At 37.5% G+C, this 14,824-nt stretch overlaps 1 pseudogene; it reads right to left on the bottom strand.

The window, feature by feature from the left end:
- Positions 1 to 182: 182 nt before the first annotated feature.
- Positions 183 to 301, bottom strand: LOC128247959 (5S ribosomal RNA; annotated as a pseudogene).
- Positions 302 to 14,824: the final 14,523 nt, after the last annotated feature.

Below are 14,824 nucleotides of genomic sequence, written 5' to 3'. Positions count from 1 at the left end.
CAGCAGTGAACGGTTGAACGCCTCTTGCAATAGAAGCGAGTGAAATGAAAAAAAGAGAGAGAAGAAGGAAAAGAAAATATAAAATCTACTCTAAAGTTTCTTTATAATTTCAGCTGCCAGAGGCATAGGTGAAAACTTATAAAACTTTTTACAAGTAATAACATTAAACAAAAAGTGTGCGATGCTTACAGCACCTAGGTTTCCCAAGCGGACACCCATCTAAGTACTCACTAGGCTCGACGTTGCATAACATCGGTGATCGGACGAGAACCGGTGCTCTCAGCGTGATATGGCCGTAAGCAATTGTCAACCTGCATTTTAGTACCTTTATTCTAATAAATGACTAAATGCAAGCAGCTTTTAACATTTTACAATCTATACTCACTTTTGTCACAATTTTCAAGTCGTTACTCTACTTTTCTTCTACCAGTTCACTATTGCATCGGCTGATCAAACTTTCTTCCTTTCTTTTATTCTAACTCCCAAATACACTACTTGCAACTAGCACACGCTCACTCGCTTTCAGATTTCACTTTGCCGCTGCCAATTAGTCAATAGTCCTTCACTCTCATGCCACACTGCCCTTACTACTACTATGTCCCAATCTTACCCACAAATGCTCCTCAACACATCACCACACCCCTGCACTCGTCATCACACACTTATGCTGTGGTTATCCACACCAACAGGAAATACCTATGGATCTTCCTAACACGACGATTACTACAACAGCAACGTCCAGCACTTAGCAAAACTCCGCCGCTTGCTGGCTCACTGGCTTGCCGCTATTTCACTTCACTTAAGTGGACATTATGCTTGTGGATATGCATCCGTCGGCGCACATTACTAAATCTAGCATCAATTGTTGTAAACTGGTGCATGATGGGATACTTCACACACGCACACACACACAAACACACACATACACACATACACACACACAAACACACACACACACACACACACACACACACACACACACACACACACACACACACGCATAGATAGAGAGAGCGAGGTAGAGAAAGCGAGATAGAGAGGCAGACAGTTAGACAGACAGATAGATAGATAGATAGATAGATAGATAGATAGATAGATAGATAGATAGATAGATAGATATGTTTATGTCTGTTTGTCTCCCAACAGCGCTTGATAACTCTTGTTGGTGTGTTTACGTTGTCGTAAATTAGTGTTTCGGTAAATGAAGGCAATAAAAAAAGTACCAGGCATAAGGAAGAAAGAAATGGTGTCGATTTGTTAAGCATCTTCAAGGCGGTGTCCCAGCATGGCCGTAGTCTGATTACTGAAAATGCTAAAACAACCACTAAATTCCTTAGGAAAACTTTATGCTAAGGGAGGCAACTCTTCAAAAACTCCCGTATCTCAGTCATACCATAATATTGACAAACATATACATCTACATTTCGGCCCCTTATATTAAGATTAGCCTTCACGTCTCCTCTTCTTTCTGTCCCTAATCTGCGCATTTCTCAACACATATCATTGCAGCTGAATCCACGAAACCCTCTCTATAGGCATTATTTTGGTCCAGTGGAAACATTCTGATCATTGTGCAAGGGTAATAACTCTTCATTAAATTCCCCAACGAACTTCTCTCGTGGATTTGCCGATTTTCACAACACTGAGCAATCGGATGTGACATTCCCTTATCCCTCGTAATAGACAGCCTTCGCTATATTCTTCTACCAGCCTTCGCTATATTCTTCTACCTACTTTAGGTACTTTTCTATCTCGCATGCTTAAACAAATAGATAAAATACAGCTCGGCTAGATCGCTGATTCTGTATTTTAAACATTAATACACCCAACATAATGACAAATGCACGAATACAGGTTCTGACTTATGGATTCGCAGACAAACAGGGCTCAAATGACAAGGCAATATCATATATGATACCAGATTGCATTGAAAGTTAAAGGTTTTGGAGTGACATCTGGGGCAAAGACAAGGAGCACCAGAAGGATGCTGAATCGTTGCAAGAACTGAAACAAACAGTAGTCTGTCCAAAGCAAGCAGAACGAGTCATTTCAGTTTGGGAAGTGAAGGAAATCAGCAAAATAAATGAGCAACTGAAGGGCCCCGGGACCAGATGGGATTCAAGGCTACTGGATCAAAAGATTTGGTGAACGTCATGCACGAATAGCTGCGCAACTCAACACCTTGTTAAATGCAGACCAAGTAACACCAGAGTGGTTGACATTGGGTAGGACAGTGCTGTGCCTGAAAAACATCGAAAAAGGCAATACGGTAGACAATTACAGGCCGATATCCTGCTTGCCACTTATGTGGAAGTTATTGACTGGAATACTCGCAGAGTCAATGTACGAACATCTGGAAAAAAATGGAGTCCTGCCACATGAGCAGAAGGATTGCAAGCGTAAGTACAGAGGTACCAAGGATCAACTCCTGATAGACAAAACTGTACTCAGAGACTGCAAGAGGAGGAAAACTAACTTAGCCATGTCATGGATCGACTATCGTAAGGCGTACGATATGATCCCACATTCTTGGATTATGGAGTGTACGAACCTCTTTGGTATTGCATCGAATGTCGAGCGATTGCTTGGAAAAAGTATGACGAATTGGAGGACGGACCTGACAGCATACGGAAGAAGTTTAGGGACAGTAGAAATTAGGAGGGGCATCTTCCAAATGGACTGCCTGTCTCCACTGATCTTTGTACTGTGCTTGATACCACTTACACTGATTTTGAGGAAAGCAAAGGCTAGGTATGTATTCAAAAGCCACCAACAAAGTCAACCATTTGTTATTCATGGTTGACCTCAAACTTTATGGTAAAGATGAAACCCAAGTCAGTTCTCTCGTTGATACAGAGTATACCTTCAGAACTGATATCAGAATGGAGTTCGGACTGAGAGAGTGTGGTGTGTTAGTCTTGAAGAGAGGCAAAATCAAATGTATGGATGGGCTAACGATACCGTCGGGGGAAGTTATGAAGCAGATAGAAGAGACGGGCTATAAGTACTTGGGGATTTTGGAAATGGATAAATTGGAGAAAGAAATCACAGAAAAATTTAAGGTGGGGTACTTCCTCAGACTGAGACTAATCCTTAAGTCGAAATTAAACAGACGGAATAAGATCGAAGTTATCAACACCTGAGCAGTTTCATTCCTTAGATATAGAGAAGGGGTGATCGCATGGACAGTAGACGAACTAAACAGCTTAGCCAGAAAGACAAGGAAGTTGCTAACTAGTTATAGGATACTCCACCCAAAAAGTGACACAAACAGACTGTATGTACCAAGAAAAAGAGGGAGGAAAAAGACTTATTGGATGCGAACACAGCATTAGAGCAGAAGAAAACAACATAGCATGGTATGTAAAAAATGCCACAGAACCGCTATTATTAGAATAAGAAGGTCAGGCTCGGGTAGGATGAAAGATTGCAAAGATAAACAATATACAAGAAATTGAAAACTAATGAAACAGAAAATAGGTGGGTAAAGAAAAGAATGTATGGTCAATTTCATAGGGATGTTGAAAATAAGACAGACGGAGAAAAAAGATGGCTGTGGATGACTAAAAGTGATTTAAAACCGGAAACGGGGGCTCTAATTTGTGCTGCCCAAGAGCCAGCACTAAGAACAAACTACATAAAATACAGAATAGACAACACAGCAGAAAGTGATAAATGCAGAACCTGTAGACAAAATGGCGAAACCGTATGGCATATTACCAGCCAATGTACGCCACTAGCCTAGGAGGAATATAAGAGACGCCACGACAATATAGCTAGGCTTGTTCATTGGACACTTTGCAACAAGTATGGACTTGACAGAGCAAAAAATTGGTACGACCACAAACCTGAAGGCATCTTCGGAAATAGATATGAAAGATACTATGGGATTTTATGATTCAGTGCGATCATGAGATAGAGAATAGGAAGCCAGACATAGTCTTAATTGAGAAAGAAAATAAATTATGCTGGATCATAGATATAGCATGCCCAGCTAAAAAAAAGGTATGCGATAAGGAAGAAAGAAAAGTTGAGAGATATGACAGGTTAGCTTGGGTAGTTAAGTAGTTGTGGCCGATGAAAAAGGTAGCAGTATTATCAATAATTGTTGGAGCCCTGGGAACAGTGAGCAAAAATCTCGAGAAGTACGTGGAACAAATAGGGGCTGCAATAAAGGTGGAGCACTTCAGAAAACAGCACTGCTTGGAACCGCTCGAATACTCCGGAAGGTGCTCGAAAAATAAAAGGTGTTACCTTAGTTCATTGGTAGTGAACAGCTGACACTGTAGTACATCTCCAGCGGTAGAAGCTGTGCAAGGGTTATGATAATAATAATAATTAATAATAACAAATGCTCTGATGTAGTACCAGGCACTGGTTCTCACGGCTTCTGCTCTTAACCAGTTGAGCATGTCGCTTGATGGCTGACGATACGTGCATCTCTAACAACGAGCAGAAGTAGTGGTGGAGCATCAGAGCCATGTATTGAGAGGAATTCTTTGGGATTTTAATAATTTGCCTGTGGAAGCATGGGTGTTTCGTTCAACATCCTTATACACCCCTTATTCAAGGACCTTTTGAACGGGATGGGCTACTCTAACTGGGCCCCCACCTGCAAAGCCATGCGCTGTTTATCTTTATATGAGATCACCATGTCGCACACATATGGTTGTGATGCACCTGCCTGGTGTACCCATATCAAATAGGTAGTCATGATGGGTACATTGGGTTTCGTATATTTTACCCCAATGTCACTTTGATGGCATGCACTGCTCTCTCACTCAATAATAATAATAATAATAATAATAATAATAATAATAATGATAACTCCAGAAAACTGCACCGCCTCTGTGAAAACACTGTGAAAACACTGTGAAAACTGGAGTTGATACACGGACCTTGAAAAAGAGGTCTCAAATATGTGGCATCTAATTAAGAGAACTATACCTGTAACCTTAGGCACTTTGGCTAAACACCAAATGGTTCTCTTAAATACTTTAAATTCCAGAAAACTATAAAGTATCAGAACTTCAAAATATTGTTCTAATCCGTATAGCTCGCATCCTAAGAAAAACACCATCGACCTGAGAATATTTGAATTTCTTAAAATCTTTCAAAATCGCAAATATCACAACAAACATATAATGGCATCTAATTTTCAGTATATGGTTTCCTTTGCCTGAAATCTATCCGTGTTACTCAAATAACACACACAATAAAACGTGTAAATTATTGTTCTTGGAGATGTCTGAATGAGACTTGGAACAGCTTGTAGAAAATAAATCAACAACAACAACGAAAACATGACAGTAATAATAATCTTTATTTATTAACAAGAACTGAGAGAAATGCAACAAAATTCAAAGAAAATTCAAAAGATGGAAGATACAAAAATTACAATAATGTACTCATATAAAGTTTAAAAGTCTTCTTGTGTTGATTAGGGTACGCCATGTTTCTGATGACGTAGCTCCGCAACTAACTTCCTGTATTGCTTTTAGCTGAAGATTTCAGAATCTTCGGTGAGGAACTCTTGGTTTACAGTAGACAATTCAGGTCGCACGTCATGTGCTATCTAAAACCGATCCCATTTCTTTGTCCATTTGTACTGTAAGCAGTATACTAAATCGTTGTTAGTCTTACGAATGAAAATCTAAATTTTGTTCAAGCTCATTAATTTTATCTATTTGTATTGTATTGGGTCTTTCGAAGAAGTGTGCATATGTCTTTTTGAAGGACTGCTTGTAGGTCACTTCTCTTTCGCTATTGTTGTTGTTGTCATTGGGAGTGATTCGTTTTTGTCCACGTCAGGGCCAAAGAGTTTGATCGTGGCAGTGAGAATTATGTAATTTTGTTTGTCGAACCACGGATCACAGCTATTGTGGAGTTTCTGGATTTTTCTTTAATCTTTTTCTTTTTTTACTGCTAGCCTTGATTCTGTGATTTGAAAGAACAGTGTTGATAGTAAAGAAAAGCCCAGACAGAGCATAGAATCTGGCTTATGAATCAGCCCAGTGTGCCACCCTTCCTCAGACGATTTTGAGATATCACAATCGATGGCCTTAGCTTCACTAGAAGAGTTAAATGAACGACAGGGCGAGCTGGCAGCAACGTTAGCACACCGGGCGAAATGCTTAGCGGTATTTCGTCTGTCTTTACGTTCTGAGTTCAAATTCCGCCGATGTCGACTTTGCCTTTCATCTTATCGGGTCGATAAATTAAGTACCAATTACGCACAGGGGTCGATCTAATCGAATAGCCCCCTTCCCCAAAATTTCGGGCCTTGTGTCTAGAGTAAAAAAGGATATGACAATGAAAATGTCGGTAGTAGATCTAGGTACACGAAAACTCTATTGAAACTCAGAAAGAAGCCTGGAGAGTCAGAGTACCTGACCAAATCTACCTTAATAATAGATTCAAAGACTTTACTAATCACAGGAAGATGACTTATTGGAGTATGCATGCGTGTATGTATGTATGTATGTATGCATGTATGCATGCATGTATGTATGTATATGTGTGTGTATGTATGTATGTATGTATGTGTGCGCGCGCGCGCGCGTATGCATGTGTGTTTGCATGCGTGCGTGCGTGTGAATGTGTGTGCGTGCGCGCGCGTGTATGTGTGTGTGTGTGTGTGTGTGTGTGTGTGTGTGTGTGTGTGTGTTGACAATCATCATACATAACTGATGATTGCCAACTCGATTTCGAGTAGAGCTATTGCCTGATTTTTTATGCCCCAGAATATCATATTTGAGCTGCACGAATATGGCTTTTGAGGCCTGCCAAAGACTTGCATGTTTTTTGACAATTAGTGCAAGAAAACTTGGTGCTTGTATAGTTTACAGCTCCACGAACTTTACTGTTTTTTCAAGCCCCTTTTTGATCTGCATATTTTATGATAGAGTATACATTCGCCCAACTATAATCAATGTGTGGTTGTGCAATGTGTGATTTCATATGGCTCTTTAGCCCAACCTCACTAAGACAAATCTTTCCACATTCATCACATGTAAGATCATCACGTTCATTAATGTTTGTTAGAACATCATTCCTGTCACTTTTTCACATCTTTCTTTTGATCTTTGCATGCTCCATTCTCTTCCTTTCAAATTTATTTTTACCTTCATGCACAACTTTTTTCCATTTTTCTCAGCAATGCGCAAAATCTTCCCAGTTGTCAATTGGAACATTTATCTTATTCAATCCCGACTTCAGACAATCTTTGTACCTCATCTTTGGTTTGTGGGACAGATGCTTACCTGTCACCAATTCTCCATAAAAAAGTTGTTTAAGCATTCTGCTGTCTACCACTCTTACTAAGTGTCCACTCCATCTCAATTTGTACTGCAATAGCAAAGCTTCAATACTGAAGCATTTCCCTCTTTCAAACACCTCATCGTCACTCACAAACATTTTCTAGCTGATCCTCAAAATCCTTCTCAGACATTGTTGATAAAAATGTTCCATAAGTTTTAAGTGCTTATGATACACAGTCCAGGTTTCGCAAGCATACAATAAAGAGGTTAAGATACATGTATTGTATACCTAAATCTTTGTCGTAGTGGAAATACCATGTCTAGACCGTAGGCGGTCTTCCAGTTTGCCAAAAGCAAAACCGGCTTTCTGAATGCGTAGTGACACTTAATCATCAAGATTTGTTGATGTGTTTAGTGTGCTCCCTAAGTAAACAAACTTAGAAACCGCAGCAAGTTTTCTTCCATACACGAAGATACCAGGTTCTATGTATGGCATTCCTGGTGCTGGCTGAAACATGACAACAGTTTTGGTTATTTTTATGGTTCAGCCAAGTGCCTCACAAGCCTTTGAAATTGCATTCATAAGATTTTTCTTGTCATCTTCAGTATCAGTGACAATATCACAATATGCATAGAGGAGGTCTCTAATAAGAGTTGAAGACGTCCTTGACTTAGCTGACAGTCTTTTGATGTTAAAGATTTTTCCTGTTGTGCGATATCTGATATATATATATATATATATATATGCTTTTATAGGACCCTTTGAAAGCCAACTGAAAAACTATAGTAAAATATAGGGTGAAGAGAGTGGGTGCTAGTATGTCACCTTGTTTTACTCCATTCATGACAGAGATGGGCTCCGAGAGCTTTCCACCAATGTTGATCCTTACTTCCATGCCATCATGAAACTGCTTTAAGACTTATCTCCAAGTCTCCTCAAGATCTCCCACAAGGCAGTTCGACTGACAGAGTCAAAAATCTTAGTAAGATCAATGAATACTTGATGAAGTTCTGTTCCATACACTTTTCCAGTAACTGCCGTGCAGAGAGGATCATGTCAACAGTACCCTATCATTTCTGAATCCACTCTGTGATTCAAGAAGAATCTCATTTGCTATATACATCTGCAGCCGGTCCAACATTATTCGTGATAAAACTTTGCCGGTTGTAGCAAGCAGGCAAATACCACGAAAGTTATGGCATCCATCCTTTTGTCCCTTACCCCTGAACACAACTTCCATGACTGCATCCTTCCAGTCTTTTGACATAACTTCATTTTTCCATATCTTTTATATTACTGCTGTCAGCATTTCTAGCAAGTAATACCCCACCTCCCAAACTCAAATAGTTCTATATTCAAGCTATCAACTTCCGGTGCTTTGCCATTGTTCAGCTTTGGTACTGCTTGTATTGTTTCCTCCACTGACGGAGTGTCATTTAAGCACTCAATAGGTGCATTCTGTGGAATCATATCAATACTTTTTTCATCAACAACTGATGGTCGATTCAGAAGTTCATTGAAATGTTTCTCCCATCGTTTTAAGATGTCTTTGGGCTCCCTCGATAAAACACCATTACTATTCTTCACATGAGCCAAAGTAGGAAATGATGGCCCATACACCTCATGAAGGAGAGTATATAATAACTTAGTGTTCTTAACATTGGAAGCAGCCTCTATCTCTTCTGCTTTCTTCTGCCACCTGCATGCTTCAAATCTTTCTTTGCACATCTGCTTTTATCTCTTTGAAAAAAAGCTCTATTTTGATCAGAATTATTTGCTAGTAATGAATGCAATGCCTTTCTTTTTCCTTCCAACATATGTTGAATATTTCCATCACTTTCATCAAACCAATCTTGATGTTTTTTCTTCTTTCTTCTTAAAGCTTCTTTACTTAAATTGTATAGTTGTCCTCTGAAGTCCATCCACTCATCTGGCCAATCCAAATTTTTGATCTTCTGATGAAATTCTACTCTAACTGTTTTATCCTTAAGGAAATTCCCATTCAGATGTTTAGAGATGCCAGTGCCACTTTGTCTACTTTTTGGTTTCACTTTAAACTTGATCTTCCCACGAACCAAGCGATGATCTGTCCAACATTCTGCTCCTCGCATAACCCAGATTATACATAAATTCTCCTTATCTCGCTTTCTAGTTATCATACAGTCTATCAGGTGCCATTGTTTTGAACCGGGGTGCTTCCATCTAGTTTTGAATTTATCTTTTTGCTGAAAAGCACTGCTCCTAATAAATAGATTTAGCTCAGAAAACATCTGTAACAAAAGTAAGCCATTGTTGTTACAATTTCCCACCCCGTGTCTTCCAATCACACCCCATATCTCATGATCTTTACCAATTCTAGCATTAGAATCGCCCAGTATGATTATCGCATCCTTGTGTGGAATTTTGCGGGTATTTTCTTTCAGCACATCATAAAAGGAAAGCTTTTCATTTTCACTTGCATTCATAGTTGGTGCATAAACACTAACAAGTGTTACATACCTACCTTTTCTTGAGGGCAACATGGCAATTCCTCTAACTTATCAACCAAGGAGGTTTTCAGAGCAAAAGCAACGCAACTTACTTTTTTGTAATTTTCTTTTTCTTCTTTCTCACTCCAATAAAATGTGTAGCCACTGGATTTCTCAGTAAAGTTACCTTTCCCAAGCAATCTAGCCTCTGATAATACTACAATGTCTATTGCATACTTTTGCATCACCATACCAATAAGAGCAGACTTTCTCTCTGGGTATCTTTAATTTGATTTTGAATCTAATAATGTTCTTACATTTCAGCATCCAATATTCATGGAAACTTGTCTGTTGCTGTTGCTAAACGCAGGGGCAGAACGACGACCGAGCCCAGGCCGCGGTACACTGGGGCACCTGCTGGGCCAGACCTGTTCATCTCTGGATCCCAAGCCCTTTTTGTCATTTACATTTTCATAGCTTATGGATCTCATAATTGCATTTAAGCCATTTTTTCGGGCTACAACCAGCCCCATTTACTGAGCTCGTATAACTTAAGCAAAATTTGCTAAAGCAATACCGATGCCAGAAACTTTTTGAAGTAAGGAGAGAGCTTGCACTCACCAAATCCCACTCTCTAAGTACCAAAAGCATAACCCATAAAAAGGAATAGATCCTCATCAATGGATGTTCATTGAGACTTAAGGTTTAATTTCGGAGTATCCTTCTCCTAGACAGCTTGTCATTCAAGACTAAAGAGCTACTATCCGCCCATCGTAGGGGTTTTCCATGCACTCACACCGACACACACAGAGACACACATTAACAGCCACAAAGTTAGTAATAATGAATACACACCATTATATACACTGAACATGATAAAAAAAATATAAATACAAATAAAAATATAAAAGATATATACATTTATCAAAGAAACAAAAATTGCCATGCACATCACATACATAAAATTATTGATAAAAGTTCATTAAAAAAATACACACATGAATACACACACACACACACACACACACACACACACACACACACAACACAAAATACACGCACACAACTTTACATACTTTATTGAATGGCCGTTGACTCTTCTGAGTTCTTCCGCCCTTTGACGGGTTTTGCTTTTTATCCCGCAGGGTGTCCAACAGTCACCATCCTCACCAAATAAGGTTGGTGAGGTTGCCGGTTTAGTCGCCGACGACCCGATCGTGCAACAGGTTGTACTGGGTTACATGTTACCAGTAGCACATAAGAGCGACCTGACATACATACATACATACATACATACATACATACATACATACATACATACACACATACATACATACATATATACGTACGTACGTACGTGCGTGCGTGCGTGCATGTGTGCGTGTGTGTGTGTGCGTGTATGTCCGTCCGGTGTCTGCACTAGTTTTACTTATTAAAATAGTTAAAGATTCTTATAAGGGATTTTTTAGGCGAAGCTAAAAATTTTATAAACTGCTCTTCGATATATTTCATTCTTCAAATACATTAATTGTGTCAATAATTTCACTTGACAGGAATATATCAAAATGAAATTTAGTATTGATTATCGATAATGATTTTGGTATCATAGTCGTCATCAACAATAATGCAATCTTTGTGGATGCTGATAGATCCAAGTCGTGTTGACTTATTATATTGTTACAAGCAAAGAAAAAAGATACGACCAGAAATAGTTTTACAATGGATTTACCAATCTCGTGTCTCAAAGGATAATGATTGTTAACGATTACTTTGAACAGTTTGGCATTAATGAATTCCTCTCCATATTTTGACTGAACTAAACTTGGACGAAGAGTTTTGGTTAACTTTATAGTTTCAAGCAGGATAGTGTGGTACTGTTTCAGAATAGTACTCATAACAGCAGACCCGTAGAAGAAAAACATGGCAACAAACCATACATCACCAACAGCATCAGGTTTAGCAAGCATTGCGATAGCTATTGAAAATATATATCTACAAATGATTTGAAAACTCATTAGAAACACGTAGCTTGAATAAAGTACCCATAATGTAAAAAATGGAAATGATAAAAACGATACAATTACAGCAATAATCATGAAAAAATAATTATTTTTTACATACAGAGGGAAAATATATACTTTGAAGTAACTTAATGGTAATGTAAAAATCAAATAAACAGTTGGAATTCCGTAATAAACGAGGCACAGAAGTAGTTCACAGATAGAAAATACAGCAAATAAAATTGTAATCGCAATATAGATCCAAAGTAATATGAATTGGCTAAAAATATTTCTCTCGTAGTAATAAAACCAAATTTTTTGTAAACGTTTAATCCAAGTATATATTATTAAACACCAGAAATTTGGATTTAAAGCAGTAGAAATGTTAGCTTTCATTATTGCATAAAGTAGATCATAATTTTGAAGTGTAGAAACATTTAAATTCCCATAGTTGTTTAATAATTTGATATTTTGAATTAGAAACGTACAAGTGGATCTTTGATGTAATGTACTATAAGCGATAGTCTCACTTAACCGACTGGGAAGAATGAAGACAATGCAGCTTAAAAATATGTAGCCAATAACACAAACTAAGGGACCCCCGAGAAAACCATCTGTATTTTCATAGCTTTCTGAGATTCCTAGTATTAAGGCACGATAACCCAATGGAATACGATCTTGTACAAGTATTGTCACCGTTTCATATAAAAAAAAATAATGCATTAAAATACACAAGAAAATAACTGAAAGAGAAAACAGAATAAGAATGAATCTTCTTAATCTTGAAGCAAAGAACGTGGAATGGTGAAAACAAAATAACCAAGATACAAAATGAGAGAAACTGTAAATACTATGTTTTTCATTAATCCATTCTGATTTGTTTGGTAACGTGTATTTAATTCTAAATAAAAATTCATCGTGAGCAAATTGGACTAGATTGAACTGATGGGAATATGAAGGTATTTCAGCTTTTGATGTAAAACGAATAAACAATGGGGAAAATGCCCACAAAATTGCTCCGACGATATTTGCATAATTATTAAATGAACTGTTATCAATGATATTTCCAGAACAAATGGATTTCGCTTGATAAACATAGCTTTCATTTTTATGTAATTCACAGCAGTAGTTCTTCAGTATCTTTCGATTCATACCCAATCTTCTGTAAGCTAGAAACGCATAAGGACTGTTCTTCTTCACTTCGTGTAACAAACTGATAAAAAAACACATGTATCCAGATTCTCCCATTTGTAATTCATCGGTAAATACAATTCTCTTCAGTTCCTCGAAAATCAAATGTATTACATCGTATCTACGAATATTTTGTTTTGCACAATTTATATCGATATTGATGCTTGGAGTAGCGATATACGCATCTAATAAATTAAGAGAGTAAAGTGGAAAGTCATAGGGAACATTTTTATACGCATTTAAACCGTCAGGTTTATTTGGAATCCACGAGAAATGCCTAGCATTTGCAAAATAATTCAGTGGTACAGGCTTCAGAAAATCATCAAGTCTTTTATCAGATACATGGACTTCAAAATTGAAAACCTTTCTGCCTGATTTTACTAAACGATTTAAACTCTTGCTGACATTGGGAGAAATTGTAGTTGTACAATTATGTCCGAGTTCTTTCGCATCTACTTTTAGCGATGCCAATGTGGTAATAATGGTGATTGAAAGAATAAGAAGACTGGTTGTTGTTGTTGTTATCTGCATGGCAGCAATATTAAGTTGTCTGTAAATAAGAAAATAGAACATACATAGCAAAAAGGTTTCATTTCAGTTTCATTTGAAACGGAGAATATTTCTACAGCCGGTTTCTTGTTATTAGAAGGTTTTTTTAAGTAGAAGAAGTATCTTTCAAACTGTGGTGATAACTTCACTAAAGACATATAAACACAAACCGATGATACTTAACTGCTCCACATGAAATTCATTGACCGACGTCAGCAAAACTTCGATAATTATCGAAAATAAACACAACTCTGTTAACAATAATAATAATTTCTTTTATTGACCAAAGGGTCCAAGACATGGAGGACAGGGAATAGAACCGCTAGTCCTTGTAAACAATGAAGCGAGCTTGTGAGACTTTTCTATAAAAGAATTGAAAGAACAGAACAGAACAGAACAGGATAGATATCTTAGTCGTCGAAGAAACTATGCATTCTCATCTAACACGGAATTTTGAAATCAAATGGAAAAAGTATAATATAGAATGTTACACCAACCTGAAGTGTGATATCCTAGAGTACTGCAGACAGAGTATTGTGATACAGGCGGTTTTTCTTGGAGCCTTGGTAATAGTAACAAAAACCTGAGAACAAAGATTAAGAAACTAGATATTTTAACCTAAAAATCAGTGAAGTGCAAAAAATGTCTTTTGAGTAATAAAATTTTCTCATTGTAAATTAGTGATTGATAGGAAGAGCAGGTAAATTTTTATGCGGCTACCTTCTCTCTAAAGATTTAATCTGCGTTTATATTTCAGACGTTAGGATGGTGTCGTCCCCGCGCAAGTGTGAGAGTGTGTATGCCTCTATGTGTATGTGTGTGTGTGTATTTATTGTTGTTGATATGGTTGATGAGTAGCACTACAAAATATCTACTCGTAACCATAATCATAAATACAACAGCAACAACAATAAAATAAAAAACAGTAACACAAATGCGTACTCTAGCAAATAAGTTGAAGAAGAGAAGAAGGGAAGGAAGAAACTATTTTTCATAAACGAGAACATTTAGGCGAAAATTTATATCAAGTAGAGAGTGATAAAGAGATGAATATATGGATGGGTACACAGTTGGATAGATATATAGATAGAGTGGATGAATGACTCTGAGATAGATAAATAGATAGATAGATAGATAGATACATACATACATACATACATACATACATACATACAATTGTTCATCAATATTTCTCAATTTTCTGTTTTCTTTAAATTTTGATTCTTGATAAACTCATGTTTATCATTGTTTTTACCTATGATTTATGCCCATGGTTAAACATAGGTAATATACCGGTAGTATAGTGGATACTTCTATTCTTTAGACGGTTATTTTAACCTCTAACTCAGCTAACCT

Source organism: Octopus bimaculoides, chromosome 5 (assembly GCF_001194135.2).
Source record: "Octopus bimaculoides isolate UCB-OBI-ISO-001 chromosome 5, ASM119413v2, whole genome shotgun sequence".
Classification (NCBI taxonomy): Eukaryota; Metazoa; Mollusca; class Cephalopoda; order Octopoda; family Octopodidae; genus Octopus; species Octopus bimaculoides.
This window is presented reverse-complemented; position numbering and strand designations above follow the sequence as displayed.